We start from the raw sequence: 12417 nt of genomic DNA, 5'->3' as shown, positions 1-12417 counted from the left end.
GCAGCGCTGCGGTGACTATGAGTTTCCTATTGACATAAACCGGATCGTCAGTCTCTGTGCGGCTCTTTGAACATCTACCGCTCTAATGACTCAATGACAATCATAAAACCTTTCACAAAACTATACTGTGCTATTGCTTATGAGTTTATTAATTAAAAAGATTAGCTGTTCACTACGTTTCCCAATGCATATTAATGTCAGTTTGTCATTGCCACTGGATCTGACACGATCATTTGTAGTCCGTCATCCGAAAGTTGGATCTGTTAAAACCTGGTTGATTTAGATTAGTTGTGTGTATTCTATTTTGTATTTTGGTAATGATTTATCTTTAAAGTGATTTGGTTTTGGAGTTGATTTGTTTTCATTTATCTTATTAATTGGGTTTGTAGAGGACCTCCCTGAGGTCCAGTTATTTTGACCTCCATCACAAGTTTGTAGAGGTGTATAGGCAGGGAAGTAAACGGGGTAGAAGGGATTTTAAAGTAAGTGGCTATTTATGTGTGATTAATAAAGGCTGTTTTTATTTACTTCTGTCTCCCTGATTACTCCTCATCGACTGTACTGTGTATTGATCACCTTTCCGGACCTCCCCGGTATACTAAAGGTGGTGGCAGTGATTACGTTAACCTGGGTGGGTGTAAATAGGTTTTCCCCCCAGAATAAATAGGCAGACGCTATATGCAACACCGCAGTAGCAACTCAAGAGTATTTTAAAAACTTGCCATTAAGAGAGATCCTTAAGAGATTTTTAAGAAATGTCTTAAAACTATGGATTGTAGGGGCATTTCTCAAAGCATTGCACAGCCGTGGAGTTGCTACAGTAGTTTGCAGGGGTGCTGCGGAAATAAGAGCTTTTACAATAATGTAAACAATTTTAAAAATAATCCCACACAAACTACACCTCACCATAAAGACACAAAAGCATAATGCATGGTTCAACATTATATTGTTTATTTAAAAGTGCAAATCATTGTAAATAACGTAAGTCACATTTTCATTGTTTATATGTGCTTAACCAGATTTGTCTGCATCGATAATGTTACCTATTTGCTGAAATCTGCCGGTTGCAAAATATCTCAATGCTAAACACAGCTTCAAATGTTTTGGTAATTATGACTGCGCTTCGATGTAGGTCCTAAAACAAGATCAATTATGTCTGTGAGGTTAAATATGCTACATGCTGTTAATCTATACCGCTTTCATTATGTATTCCTCCTGAAAAACCTCTAAAGGCTTTTGCCTGTCTTTAAATACCCGCATTCTGCGTGTTTGATGCCGGCGAACTAGATGAAGTATACAGAGTTCATGTATTTTAAACAGTCGGATCAAGCTCTGATCCTGATCAAAAGCAGGATCATTTTTGAACACGGATCAGAGCTCAGATTGAGCCCTGATCCATTTAGTACAACACACCTGAGATCCCGTTAGTACAATCCGCCCCTGGTTATTTATTGATAAATTAAGGTTAGATATTTATAATGAAAATGATTACATGTAATATTTGTATTTCTGAAAAAATCCTTCTTAATATATATATATATATACTCACCTAAAGGATTATTAGGAACACCATACTAATACTGTGTTTGACCCCCTTTCGCCTTCAGAACTGCCTTAATTCTACGTGGCATTGATTCAACAAGGTGCTGAAAGCATTCTTTAGAAATGTTGGCCCATATTGATAGGATAGCATCTTGCAGTTGATGGAGATTTGTGGGATGCACATCCAGGGCATGAAGCTCCCGTTCCACCACATCCCAAAGATGCTCTATTGGGTTGAGATCTAGTGACTGTGGGGGCCAGTTTAGTACAGTGAACTCATTGTCATGTCCAAGAAACCAATTTGAAATGATTCGACCTTTGTGACATGGTGCATTATCCTGCTGGAAGTAGCCATCAGAGGATGGGTACATGGTGGTCATAAAGGGATGGACATGGTCAGAAACAATGCTCAGGTAGGCCGTGGCATTTAAACGATGCCCAATTGGCACTAAGAGGCCTAAAGTGTGCCAAGAAAACATCCCCCACACCATTACACCACCACCAGCAGCCTGCACAGTGGTAACAAGGCATGATGGATCCATGTTCTCATTCTGTTTACGCCAAATTCTGACTCTACCATCTGAATGTCTCAACAGAAATCGAGACTCATCAGACCAGGCAACATTTTTCCAGTCTTCAACTGTCCAATTTTGGTGAGCTTGTGCAAATTGTAGCCTCTTTTCCTATTTGTAGTGGAGATGAGTGGTACCCGGTGGGGTCTTCTGCTGTTGTAGCCCATCCGCCTCAAGGTTGTAAGTGTTGTGGCTTCACAAATGCTTTGCTGCATACCTCGGTTGTAACGAGTGGTTATTTCAGTCAAAGTTGCTCTTCTATCAGCTTGAATCAGTCGGCCCATTCTCCTCTGACCTCTAGCATCAACAAGGCATTTTCGCCCACAGGACTGCCGCATACTGGATGTTTTTCCCTTTTCACACCATTCCTTGTAAACCCTAGAAATGGTTGTGCGTGAAAATCCCAGTAACTGAGCAGATTGTGAAATACTCAGACCGGCCCGTCTGGCACCAACAACCATGCCACGCTCAAAATTGCTTAAATCACCTTTCTTTCCCATTCAGACATTCAGTTTGGAGTTCAGGAGATTGTCTTGACCAGGACCACACCCCTAAATGCATTGAAGCAACTGCCATGTGATTGGTTGATTAGATAATTGCATTAATGAGAAATTGAACAGGTGTTCCTAATAATCCTTTAGGTGAGTGTATATATATATATATATATATATATATATATATATATATATATATATATATACAGTGGGGGAAACAAGTATTTGATCCCCTGTTGATTTTGTACGTTTGCCCACTGACAAAGAAATGATCAGTCTATAATTTTAATGGTAGGTGTATTTTAACATTGAGAGACAGAATAACAACAAAAAAATCCAGAAAAATGCATTTCAAAAAAGTTATAAATTGATTTGCATGTTAAAGAGGGAAATAAGTATTTGACCCCTTCGACTTAGTACTTGGTGGCAAAACCCTTGTTGGCAATTACAGACGTCAGACGTTTCTTGTAGTTGGCCACCAGGTTTGCACACATCTCAGGAGGGATTTTGTCACACTCCTCTTTGCAGATCCTCTCCAAGTCATTAACGTTTCGAGGCTGACGTTTGGCAACTCGAACCTTCAGCTCCCTCCACAGATTTTCTATGGGATTAAGGTCTGGAGACTGGCTAGGCCACTCCAGGACCTTAATGTGCTTCTTCTTGAGCCACTCCTTTGTTGCCTTGGCTGTGTGTTTTGGGTCATTGTCATGCTGGAATACCCATCCATGACCCATTTTCAATGCCCTGGCTGAGGGAAGGAGGTTCTCACCCAAGATTTGACGGTACATGGCCCCGTCCATCATCCCTTTGATGCGGTGCAGTTGTCCTGTCCCCTTAGCAGAAAAACACCCCCAAAGCATAATGTTTCCACCTCCATTTTTGACGGTGGGGATGGTGTTCTTGGGGTCATTCCTCCTTCTCCAAACACAGCGAGTTGAGTTGATGCCAAAGAGCTTGATTTTGGTCTCATCTGACCACAACACTTTCACCCAGTTCTCCTCTGAATCATTCAGGTGTTCATTGGCAAACTTCAGACGGGCCTGTACATGTGCTTTCTTGAGCAGGGGGACCTTCCGGCGCTGCAGGATTTCAGTCCTTCATGGCATAGTGTGTTACCAATTGTTTTCTTGGTGACTATGGTCCCAGCTGCCTTGAGATCATTAACAAGATCCTCCCATGTAGTTCTGGGCTGATTCCTCACCGTTCTCATGATCATTGAAACTCCACGAGGTGAGATCTTGCATGGAGCCCCAGATCGAGGGAGACTGACATTTATTTTGTGTTTCTTCCATTTGCGAATAATCGCACCAACTATTGTCACCTTCTCACCAAGCTGCTTGGCGATGGTCTTGTAGTCCATTCCAGCCTTGTGTAGGTCTACAATCTTGTCCCTGACATCCTTGGACAGCTCTTTGGTCTTGGCCATGGTGGAGAGTTTGGAATCTGATTGATTGATTGCTTCTGTGGACAGGTGTCATTAATACAGGTAACGAGCTGAGATTAGGAGCACTCCCTTTAAGAGAGTGCTCCTAATCTCAGCTCGTTACCTGTATAAAAGACACCTGGGAGCCAGAAATCTTCCTGATTGATAGGGGATCAAATACTTATTTCCCTCATTAACATGCAAATCAATTTATAAATTTTTTGAAATGCGTTTTTCTGGATTTTTTGTTGTTATTCTGTCTCTCACTGTTAAAATACACCTACCATTAAAATTATAGACTGATCATTTCTTTGTCAGTGGGCAAACGTACAAAATCAGCAGGGGATCAAATACTTTTTTCCCTCACTGTATATATATATTGGATAATCCACCATTACATTTTTTTTCTCACGCACCTCATGGGGTCAGCCAGTTTGGCAATGGCTGTGTTAAAAGAACAATAAATTATCTGCATACAAATCTCTGTAAAGTGTGCAGAAGACTTTTATTACACACAGTTGTTTCTTTGCACTGCTTGGTTCTTAGTGTAATTTTAAGATGAGGTAGTATTCTGCTTAATGTGATGTTTGTTTTAGAACATTATAGTCAAACATGAATTAAAAAAAGATGGTTTGCATTTTCTTTAGTTCATCAAAGTGAAATCTATTAATGTATTGAAGCTTAAGTAGCCCAATATTTTAAGTTACACTTCCATTGAAAGTATACATCTGTTTGTAAGTTTATCCAAATATATTTTACCAGTATATTTAGAATATAACATCATATATTTTTGCAGTCTAATTAAATATTTTCACAGTATACTATTCATACACTATGGAATATATATGAGGCACATTCATTCCAGAACAACGGTCGCGCTGAGAAGCGCAGCTCTGCACAGAGACTCAGAGATGCGCATTCTTGGAGTGTTTCTATGTGACGCCGATCCCATTGACGGAGCCGTGCAGATCTGCGCAGATCTGCGGAAATCTGCGATACACGAACACTATGGGCGTTCTTTGATCAGATGCGTCTCATGTCAGACAGCGCAGTCTCAAGCAGCCACGCAGCAAGTTGTGGGATACGCGAACACAATCAAGTTTATTGGTAGCTGAATGCTATGACTAAATGACACGATAATTAGTAAAGTATTCAATTTCGCATAGAAAACTTAAAAATACCGATATGAAGGTATAGTAAAAGTCCAAACCGGTCCGTAAATGAATACCGGTATATAGTTTTTTACGGTATACCACCCAGCCCTAGAGACACCTAGCATAATCAAGCAGTAGCTGAAAATCATGAATTTGTATAACTAGTGGAAGCTTAATTAATACAGTTCTGACTCTTCTGTCCTATAAGGCCAGGACCCATTCAGGAGAGCAGTTCCAGTGCCACACCAATGACCGAGGAGGACTGCACTGTGGCTTCTGGCCCAGACAGAGTATTTCTACACCTCCCCCAACCACAGTGGAGTCCACAACCAGATCCACTATCCCTGCGCCCCGTCGTTTGAGTTGCCCGCCCCATTCCTCAGTGTCTCCACGGCTGGAACAGACCCTGGACAGACAGCAGGAGTCTAACAACATTCTTGGACACATGCTGGATGTACTGAAGGACATGAATGACTCACAGGCATCGCTGGCAAAAGATGTGCACAGGTACACAACTGCTATTCTTGCACAGCTACCTGTGCACATCTTTTGCCAGCGATGCCTGTGAGCACAGTGCCTCTGTCAGTACATCAGCATCTGTGCCACACACCACTCCATCACATGCCCCAACAGAGCTGCACCCACACACAGTCAATGCCCCTACCATAACTGTACGACGATATTCATACCCCCCTTTTCCATACTACAACCCCTACCCACCTTTCCCTAGATATACTCCCCCAGCCCCTTCCTGCTATCAAATACATCCATACCTGTCACATACAGTCCCTCAAATACCCCCTTTCGAACTCCCAAGCCCTACACCCTCATTCCCAACTGTCTCCCATCATCTCCACACTCAGGGCACTCTGCAAACCCATCACTCACCACATTCCTTCCCTGAGACTGCTGTCCAGGACTCCCAGCAACCACCTGAGGTTCCTGCTTCATCTCATGGCCTCTCTCCACTGCCCCAGCCAGTAACATCAGGACAAGGTGACCGGTCTCTAATACCACCGTGGAACCGCAACAGGCTGTGGCAGTGAGAGGCAGAAGCAGAAGGAGACACAGGGGACAAAGGGGGAGCCATACATAAGGACGTTGTTGGGGCCCTCTCTGCTGAATAATTCACTGTAATATTAAGAATTCACTGTAAAATAAATACATACTTAAGAGAAATATTGTTGAATGATGTGTAATCTGGAACATAATGTGTAATCAAGCCGGAACATTTGCAGCCTGGCATTCTCCTCAGCCAAATCAGGTGGCTGGTCACTATCAGACTCCTGGTGCACAGGGCCATATTATACCTCTCCTCCGCCTCTGTTGTTGTTTGGCGTAGTGATGTTAGCAGCCATTGGTGGAGTGGATATCTACTATCTCCTGTAGTCAAGACAAAATGACAGTGTATTTAGTAGTATCTACACACACACACCAGGGGACTGTATGTATGTGTATACAGTGCCCTGCAAAAGTATTCATCCCCCTTGGCATTTTTCCTATTTTGTTGCATTACAACCTGGAATTTAATTTGATTTTTATATGGATTTCATGTAATGGACATACACAAAATAGTCCAAATCGGTGAAGTGAAATTAAAAAAATAACTTGAAAAATTCTAAAACATAAAAATCGGAAAAGTGGTGCATGCATATGTATTCACCCCCTTTGCTATGAAGCCCCCTACATCAGATCTGGTGCAACCAATTACCTTTAGAAATCACATAATTAGTGAAATAAAGTCCACCTGTGTGCAATCTAAGTGTCACATGATCTGCCACATGATCTCACCTGTTCTGAAAGGCAGCATGAAGACCAAGGAGCTTTCCAAAGAGCTCAGGGACAAAGAAGTACAAAGAAGTGGAGAAGTACAGATCAGCGTTGGGTTATTAAAACATATCCGAAACTTTGAACATCCCACGGAGCACCATTAAATCCATTATTAATTTTTTTAAGAATATAGCACCAATAGAGGGCCACCCACCAAACCTCACGGACCAGGCAAGGAGGGCATTAATCAGAGATGCAACAAAGAGACCAAAGATAACCCTGAAGGAGGTGCAAAGCTCCACAGTGGAGATTGGAGTATTTGTCCATAGGACCACTATAAGCCGTAAACTCCACAGAGCTGGGGTTTATGGAAGAGTGGCCAGAAAAAAGACATTGCTTAAAGAAGAAATAAGCAAACATGTTTGCTGTTTGCCAATGACTCCCCAAACATATGGAAGAAGGTACTCAGATGAGACTAAAATTGAGCTTTTTGGCCATCAAGGAAAATGCTATGTCTGGCGCAAACCCAACACCCCAAACGTACTCCAAGAGACTTGCAGCTGTAATTTCTGCAAAAGGTGGCTCAAGTTTTCTTTTTTTTTTTGTCTTATTTCTTGTTTGTTACACAATAAAAAATATTTTGCATGTTGCATGTTAGGCATGTTGTGTAAATCAAATGTCAATTTTAATTCAAGGTTGTAAGGCAACAAAATAGAAATGCCAAGGAGGTTGAGTACTTTCACAAGGCACTGTATATGTATATACCTGCTGCTGTGTGTATGTATTTACTTAAACTTACCAAGGAGGTGCCCTGTGCCAAGGTGCCCACCACTGCAGTGTGCAGCTAGTGGACTCTGCTGCAGTATGTAGGAGTCATGACAGGAGCTAGAAAAATGATAGGTTGCGCATGCAACCCCGGTTATCTGAAAAGGCAAGCACTGCCCAAGGGGGAGGGGTTTCTGCTCACTTCCGTAGGAACCTGATCGAAACGGCACTCTATCAAAGCTGCCATTGGCCCCTGCGCTCATCACTCAGAACAGGTCCTTTCCCACATCCTGTTCCATAAAATGTGACATCAGCGCCGGTTCGTCCTCTTTTGCCGGGAGCCAGGACTCACGTGTGAACTTACAACCCTTGGGCAGTGCTTCCTTTTTCAGATAACCGGGGTTGCATACGCAACCTATTGTTATCTTTCAAGTCAGAAGCACTGCCCAAGTGGGAGGGGTTACTGTATAACAAAACCGTCGCAAGGGAGGAGGCAGTGTGCTGATAAGGGAGCCTGCCCCAAGGTGCACCACTTGGGGGCCTCAGCAAACACAACTCCAGACAGTAACCTCAGGGGCCCCGTAGGGCCACACCTGAGCCATCCAGGAGCGAGGACCGTAGAGGAGCTCATCGTCGAGCCAAGCGCACACTCGCATGTACAGGGAAACAAGTGGAGCGCCTAGCGGGCCCGCCACTGTAAGTGTGTCTCCACCCGGCAACGTTTATATACACGGGGGCACAGCGACACCAACCACATGCAACCTTGCTGTTGCCGGACTGAACACTGTGTATACCAAGCACCAGGTGCTGGATACAAGCGCCGCGTAGGCCCGTAGACTTAACCACACCGTGTGTGCCGGGGGTTTCCGGGGACACCAGGTGACGCGGAGTCTGGTGTCCGCGGGGACCGAGGGCAGTAGACCACCAGCCGTAGCAGGATCTAAAACCGAGGCACGGACGCACGGACCAGGAGGGCTAGCAGTGCTCGTTCTCAACGAACTGTGAGAGCAAGATCTCCTACAGCCACAGCTGCGGGCTGTAGTGCAGGCGCAAGGCGGCGGAGGAGCACCTCACGCGGGGGCGAGATCTCTTACGACACACCGAGGCTCAGGCCAGGCAGCTGGGCCTCGGATTTTACTGCCGCTGCTAGCACTCCTGCTGTGGAGGAAAAAGCCCTGTGGACAAAAAACCAACACAGCAAGCAGTTGGAATATATAAGGCACTATATAAACATGACTATTATTTTTAAAGTGTGCTATTTGTAGCCGAAACTGAAACCGAAAGCACACCGGAGCCCCGGAGCGCGGACGGAACAGAGTCGGATTAACTATCAATAATAACCAATAGTACAAATAGACACTACAAGTAAATGGTGGTGACAGCACAGCCGTGAAGTCAGCCAACCGAACAGCATTAATAATTATTGTAAAACAATAATAATACGGTCTAATGCACAAACAAGATACAGAGAGCTCACATTCTCGTTTTTTTGGCGAAGAGGCAAAAGAGGACGAACCTGTGCTGACGTCACGTTTTATAGAACAGGATGTGTGAAGGGACCTGTTCTGAGTGACGAGCGCAGGGGCCAATGGCAGCTTTGATAGAGTGACGTTCAATCGGGTTCCTACGCAAGTGTGCAGAAACCCCTCCCCCTTGGGCAGTGCTTCTGACTTGAAAGATAATGTGCAACTACACTGCTAATTCTTGATTTTGCATCAGCTGTTAGTCGCACATTGAGGGAGTAGAAATGTTTTCGGTTGACAAAACAATGCGAGTATTCCCTAGGTGCCTTGATTGCTATGTGCGTGCATTCAATGACACCTATTGTATTGGGAAAACCTGCAACATCATAGAACTGTTGTTTCACCTGCCGATGACTCTCAGCTGTTGGATAATTGTTTTATATCACCTGTCAACACACTCAGTAAAGCACTGGAGAGGCAGCAGCAAGACAACCCCCAAAAAAGGAATGGTTTTGCAGAGTTGCAATAAAATAGCAAGAGACTCGTGTGTGGTAGAAGGTTGATTCTTTATTCCGGCAGCTGCAGGGGAGCCTGACAGGAGAAGTTTCCTCAGACAGTCTGAACAATTCTAAGTTACATTTGGTTTTTTATGGGTTGTGTACAAGACAGAGAAGACTGTTCTTTCCTTTTTGATTGGTGCAAACAAGCTTACTTAAGCAAATTGTAATTAACAAGAAACCTTTAAATTACCTACTACATAGACTTAATGAATGAATAACCTCTTGGTCAAGGATGCTAACACAGCAAGTTTTGTTAAACAACAAGATGTAGTGAAACAACAGAAGGCAGAGCCTTAGAGATAAGACCGCAGGTATCTGCTCCTTTGTGCGAGGAGGAACAGGAGGAGCACTGCCAGAGCCCTACAAAATGACCCCCAGCAGGCTACTGGTGTGCATGTTTCTGACCAAACTGTCAGAAACATATTCCATGAGGGTGGCACCGTTAGGCCCACAGCATTCCCCCCAAATTAGAAAGGAGCAAGAAAAAGGAAAAAAGGAAAGAAATAAAAATATGAAAAGACAGCAAAACCTGCAATGTACAGTATTTGCATGGGGGACGATCTCACCATAAGGCTTCATAATATTACACAGTGTAAATTAAATGCTTTTGTTATATATAGGTAAGGAAAGGGCAGTTTTAATACAAGACAAGATCCATAATATACACTGTACCATGAATCACACTGTTGCTATATTACTGTCTCTGACCCAAACAACACAAGGCATTCAAGACAGAAAACAGGAGACACTTCTTCACACAGAGAGTAGTCACAATCTGGAACAAACTCCCCAGCAGAGTGGTTGAAACTGAAAACTTGGGAACATTCATAAATAGACTGGATAGGATCCTTAGATCACTTAGTTATTAATGGACACCAAAAATAAGAACATAAGAAGCCATTCGACCCATCATGCTCGTTTGGTGTCCATTAATAACTGAGTGATCCAAGGATCCTATCCAGTCCATTTTTAAATGTTCCCAAATGGGTCAAACGGCCTCCTCTCGTTTGTAAACTTTCTAATTCTTATGTTCTTAAAGTCATTTCATAAGTAAGGAAAGCAGAATAAAATATCAACTCCATTTAAAGCCACAAAACATTTAATCTCTGCCCAGCAGCGGTGCCAGCGACCTTTGCGCTTGGTTAATTTTCACTGTCCCCCGCTTGTCCAGCCTGAGCAGTTTCGGCAACCAGGATTAAAATAAGTGAATTGTTCCCTCTGTGCCTTCAGGCAATCCTATGATCCTTAGATTCCCATGCCTGCTCCAGTTCTCCAGATCATCCAAATTCTCTGTCATGTGGACTAGTTTCTTCTCAGTGCCGGCAAGTATGTTATGAAGTGTAAACAGGGTGTCCTCTATGGTCGAAAAATGCTTTTCAGTTTCTGATACGCGCTGTGTATTCTCATCTAGCCTGGTGGTTATTGCATCCAAAGTGCTGGAGAACTTTGACAGCTTGTCCTCCAGCATTTGACTCATTTTTTTGTCATTTCTTTGAGTAGTTTAGCGGAGTTAGTATTCACAAATTTCGCCAGCGCCATCAGTGGCAAGAGTCATCGTTTTCTTTCATGATTATTTTCTGGTTTTGGACCATGTTCAGTTTGAATAGAGCAAGCATTTTTTTTAAGACATACTTTAGTAAGTGAAGAACTGGTATAATGTTTTATATAAACTGTATAATGTTTTATATTAAGAAAAGCATGCAGACCAAACAAATTAGATTTACCGAGCTAGCGACAGCCACCAAAGCAGTTTTTCAGGGCATACCCTCTAGACAATCCTCTCTCCACTTCGACTTCTGTTTATTATGATAAAAAGATCACCCAACAGATAAATAGCCCACAGTTGCCAGTTTGCTTAGTATCTGTTCATAGATGTGTTGTTTCTCCAGACAGGCTGGACCTTTAACAGTTGTTACTGACGACCATGGGACCGGACTTCTCGGAGTACATCAAAGGAAGCCATCTGGTTTCCGCATCATACACCTCCCCCCAGGAAGACAACTACAAACATTCCAAAGCTACACTTCTTGGGAGCATGTGACTGGACACTGCCCACAGAACCAGATGTCATGCTTTCTATAAAGACTGTTACATTTTGTTGTTCAGAGAGACTCAACTGAGATTGAGGTGCTTTGATATCGGGGCCTTCCAGGCCGGGCATGTTAAATAAATATATTATCCTCTGTGCTTCAAAGACTTCAATTTTTTATTGGGCTCTTCAGTAAGGTCTTGAGTGAAATAAAATAGATTTATATAAGCAAAAGGTTAATATATTATAGGAATAAAACCGATGGAAGCAGAAGCACAGCAGGAATACTCCTCTCAGCAGATGCCATCACCCCACTTAAGTGACCCCACTTAATATTAATTTTAATCCTCAGACCTATCCTTATGTGTTTCCAGAGCTTAAGAGAGGGGTCTTGTCTAGGACCCTCACTCACATAAGTTAACACTTTTTCACATCCTGGGGGTCATAAAACCTTTGATGGTCGGGACTGGGAGCATCACAGACGATAGGCCTTGTTGATCTTATAAAGGAAATCTGATTTCCCTAACCATTATACATATAATTTTTCCCAGAGACAGAGAGAGTAATCCCCCCCCCAGAAACCCCCACCACTACAGGAAGCACTGAACCATTCACACTCTTAACTTAGCCAGCAAGAACAAAGAA

The sequence above is a fragment of the Amia ocellicauda genome, chromosome 3, assembly GCF_036373705.1.
Source record: "Amia ocellicauda isolate fAmiCal2 chromosome 3, fAmiCal2.hap1, whole genome shotgun sequence".
In the NCBI taxonomy this organism is placed as follows: domain Eukaryota; kingdom Metazoa; phylum Chordata; class Actinopteri; order Amiiformes; family Amiidae; genus Amia; species Amia ocellicauda.
This window is presented reverse-complemented; position numbering follows the sequence as displayed.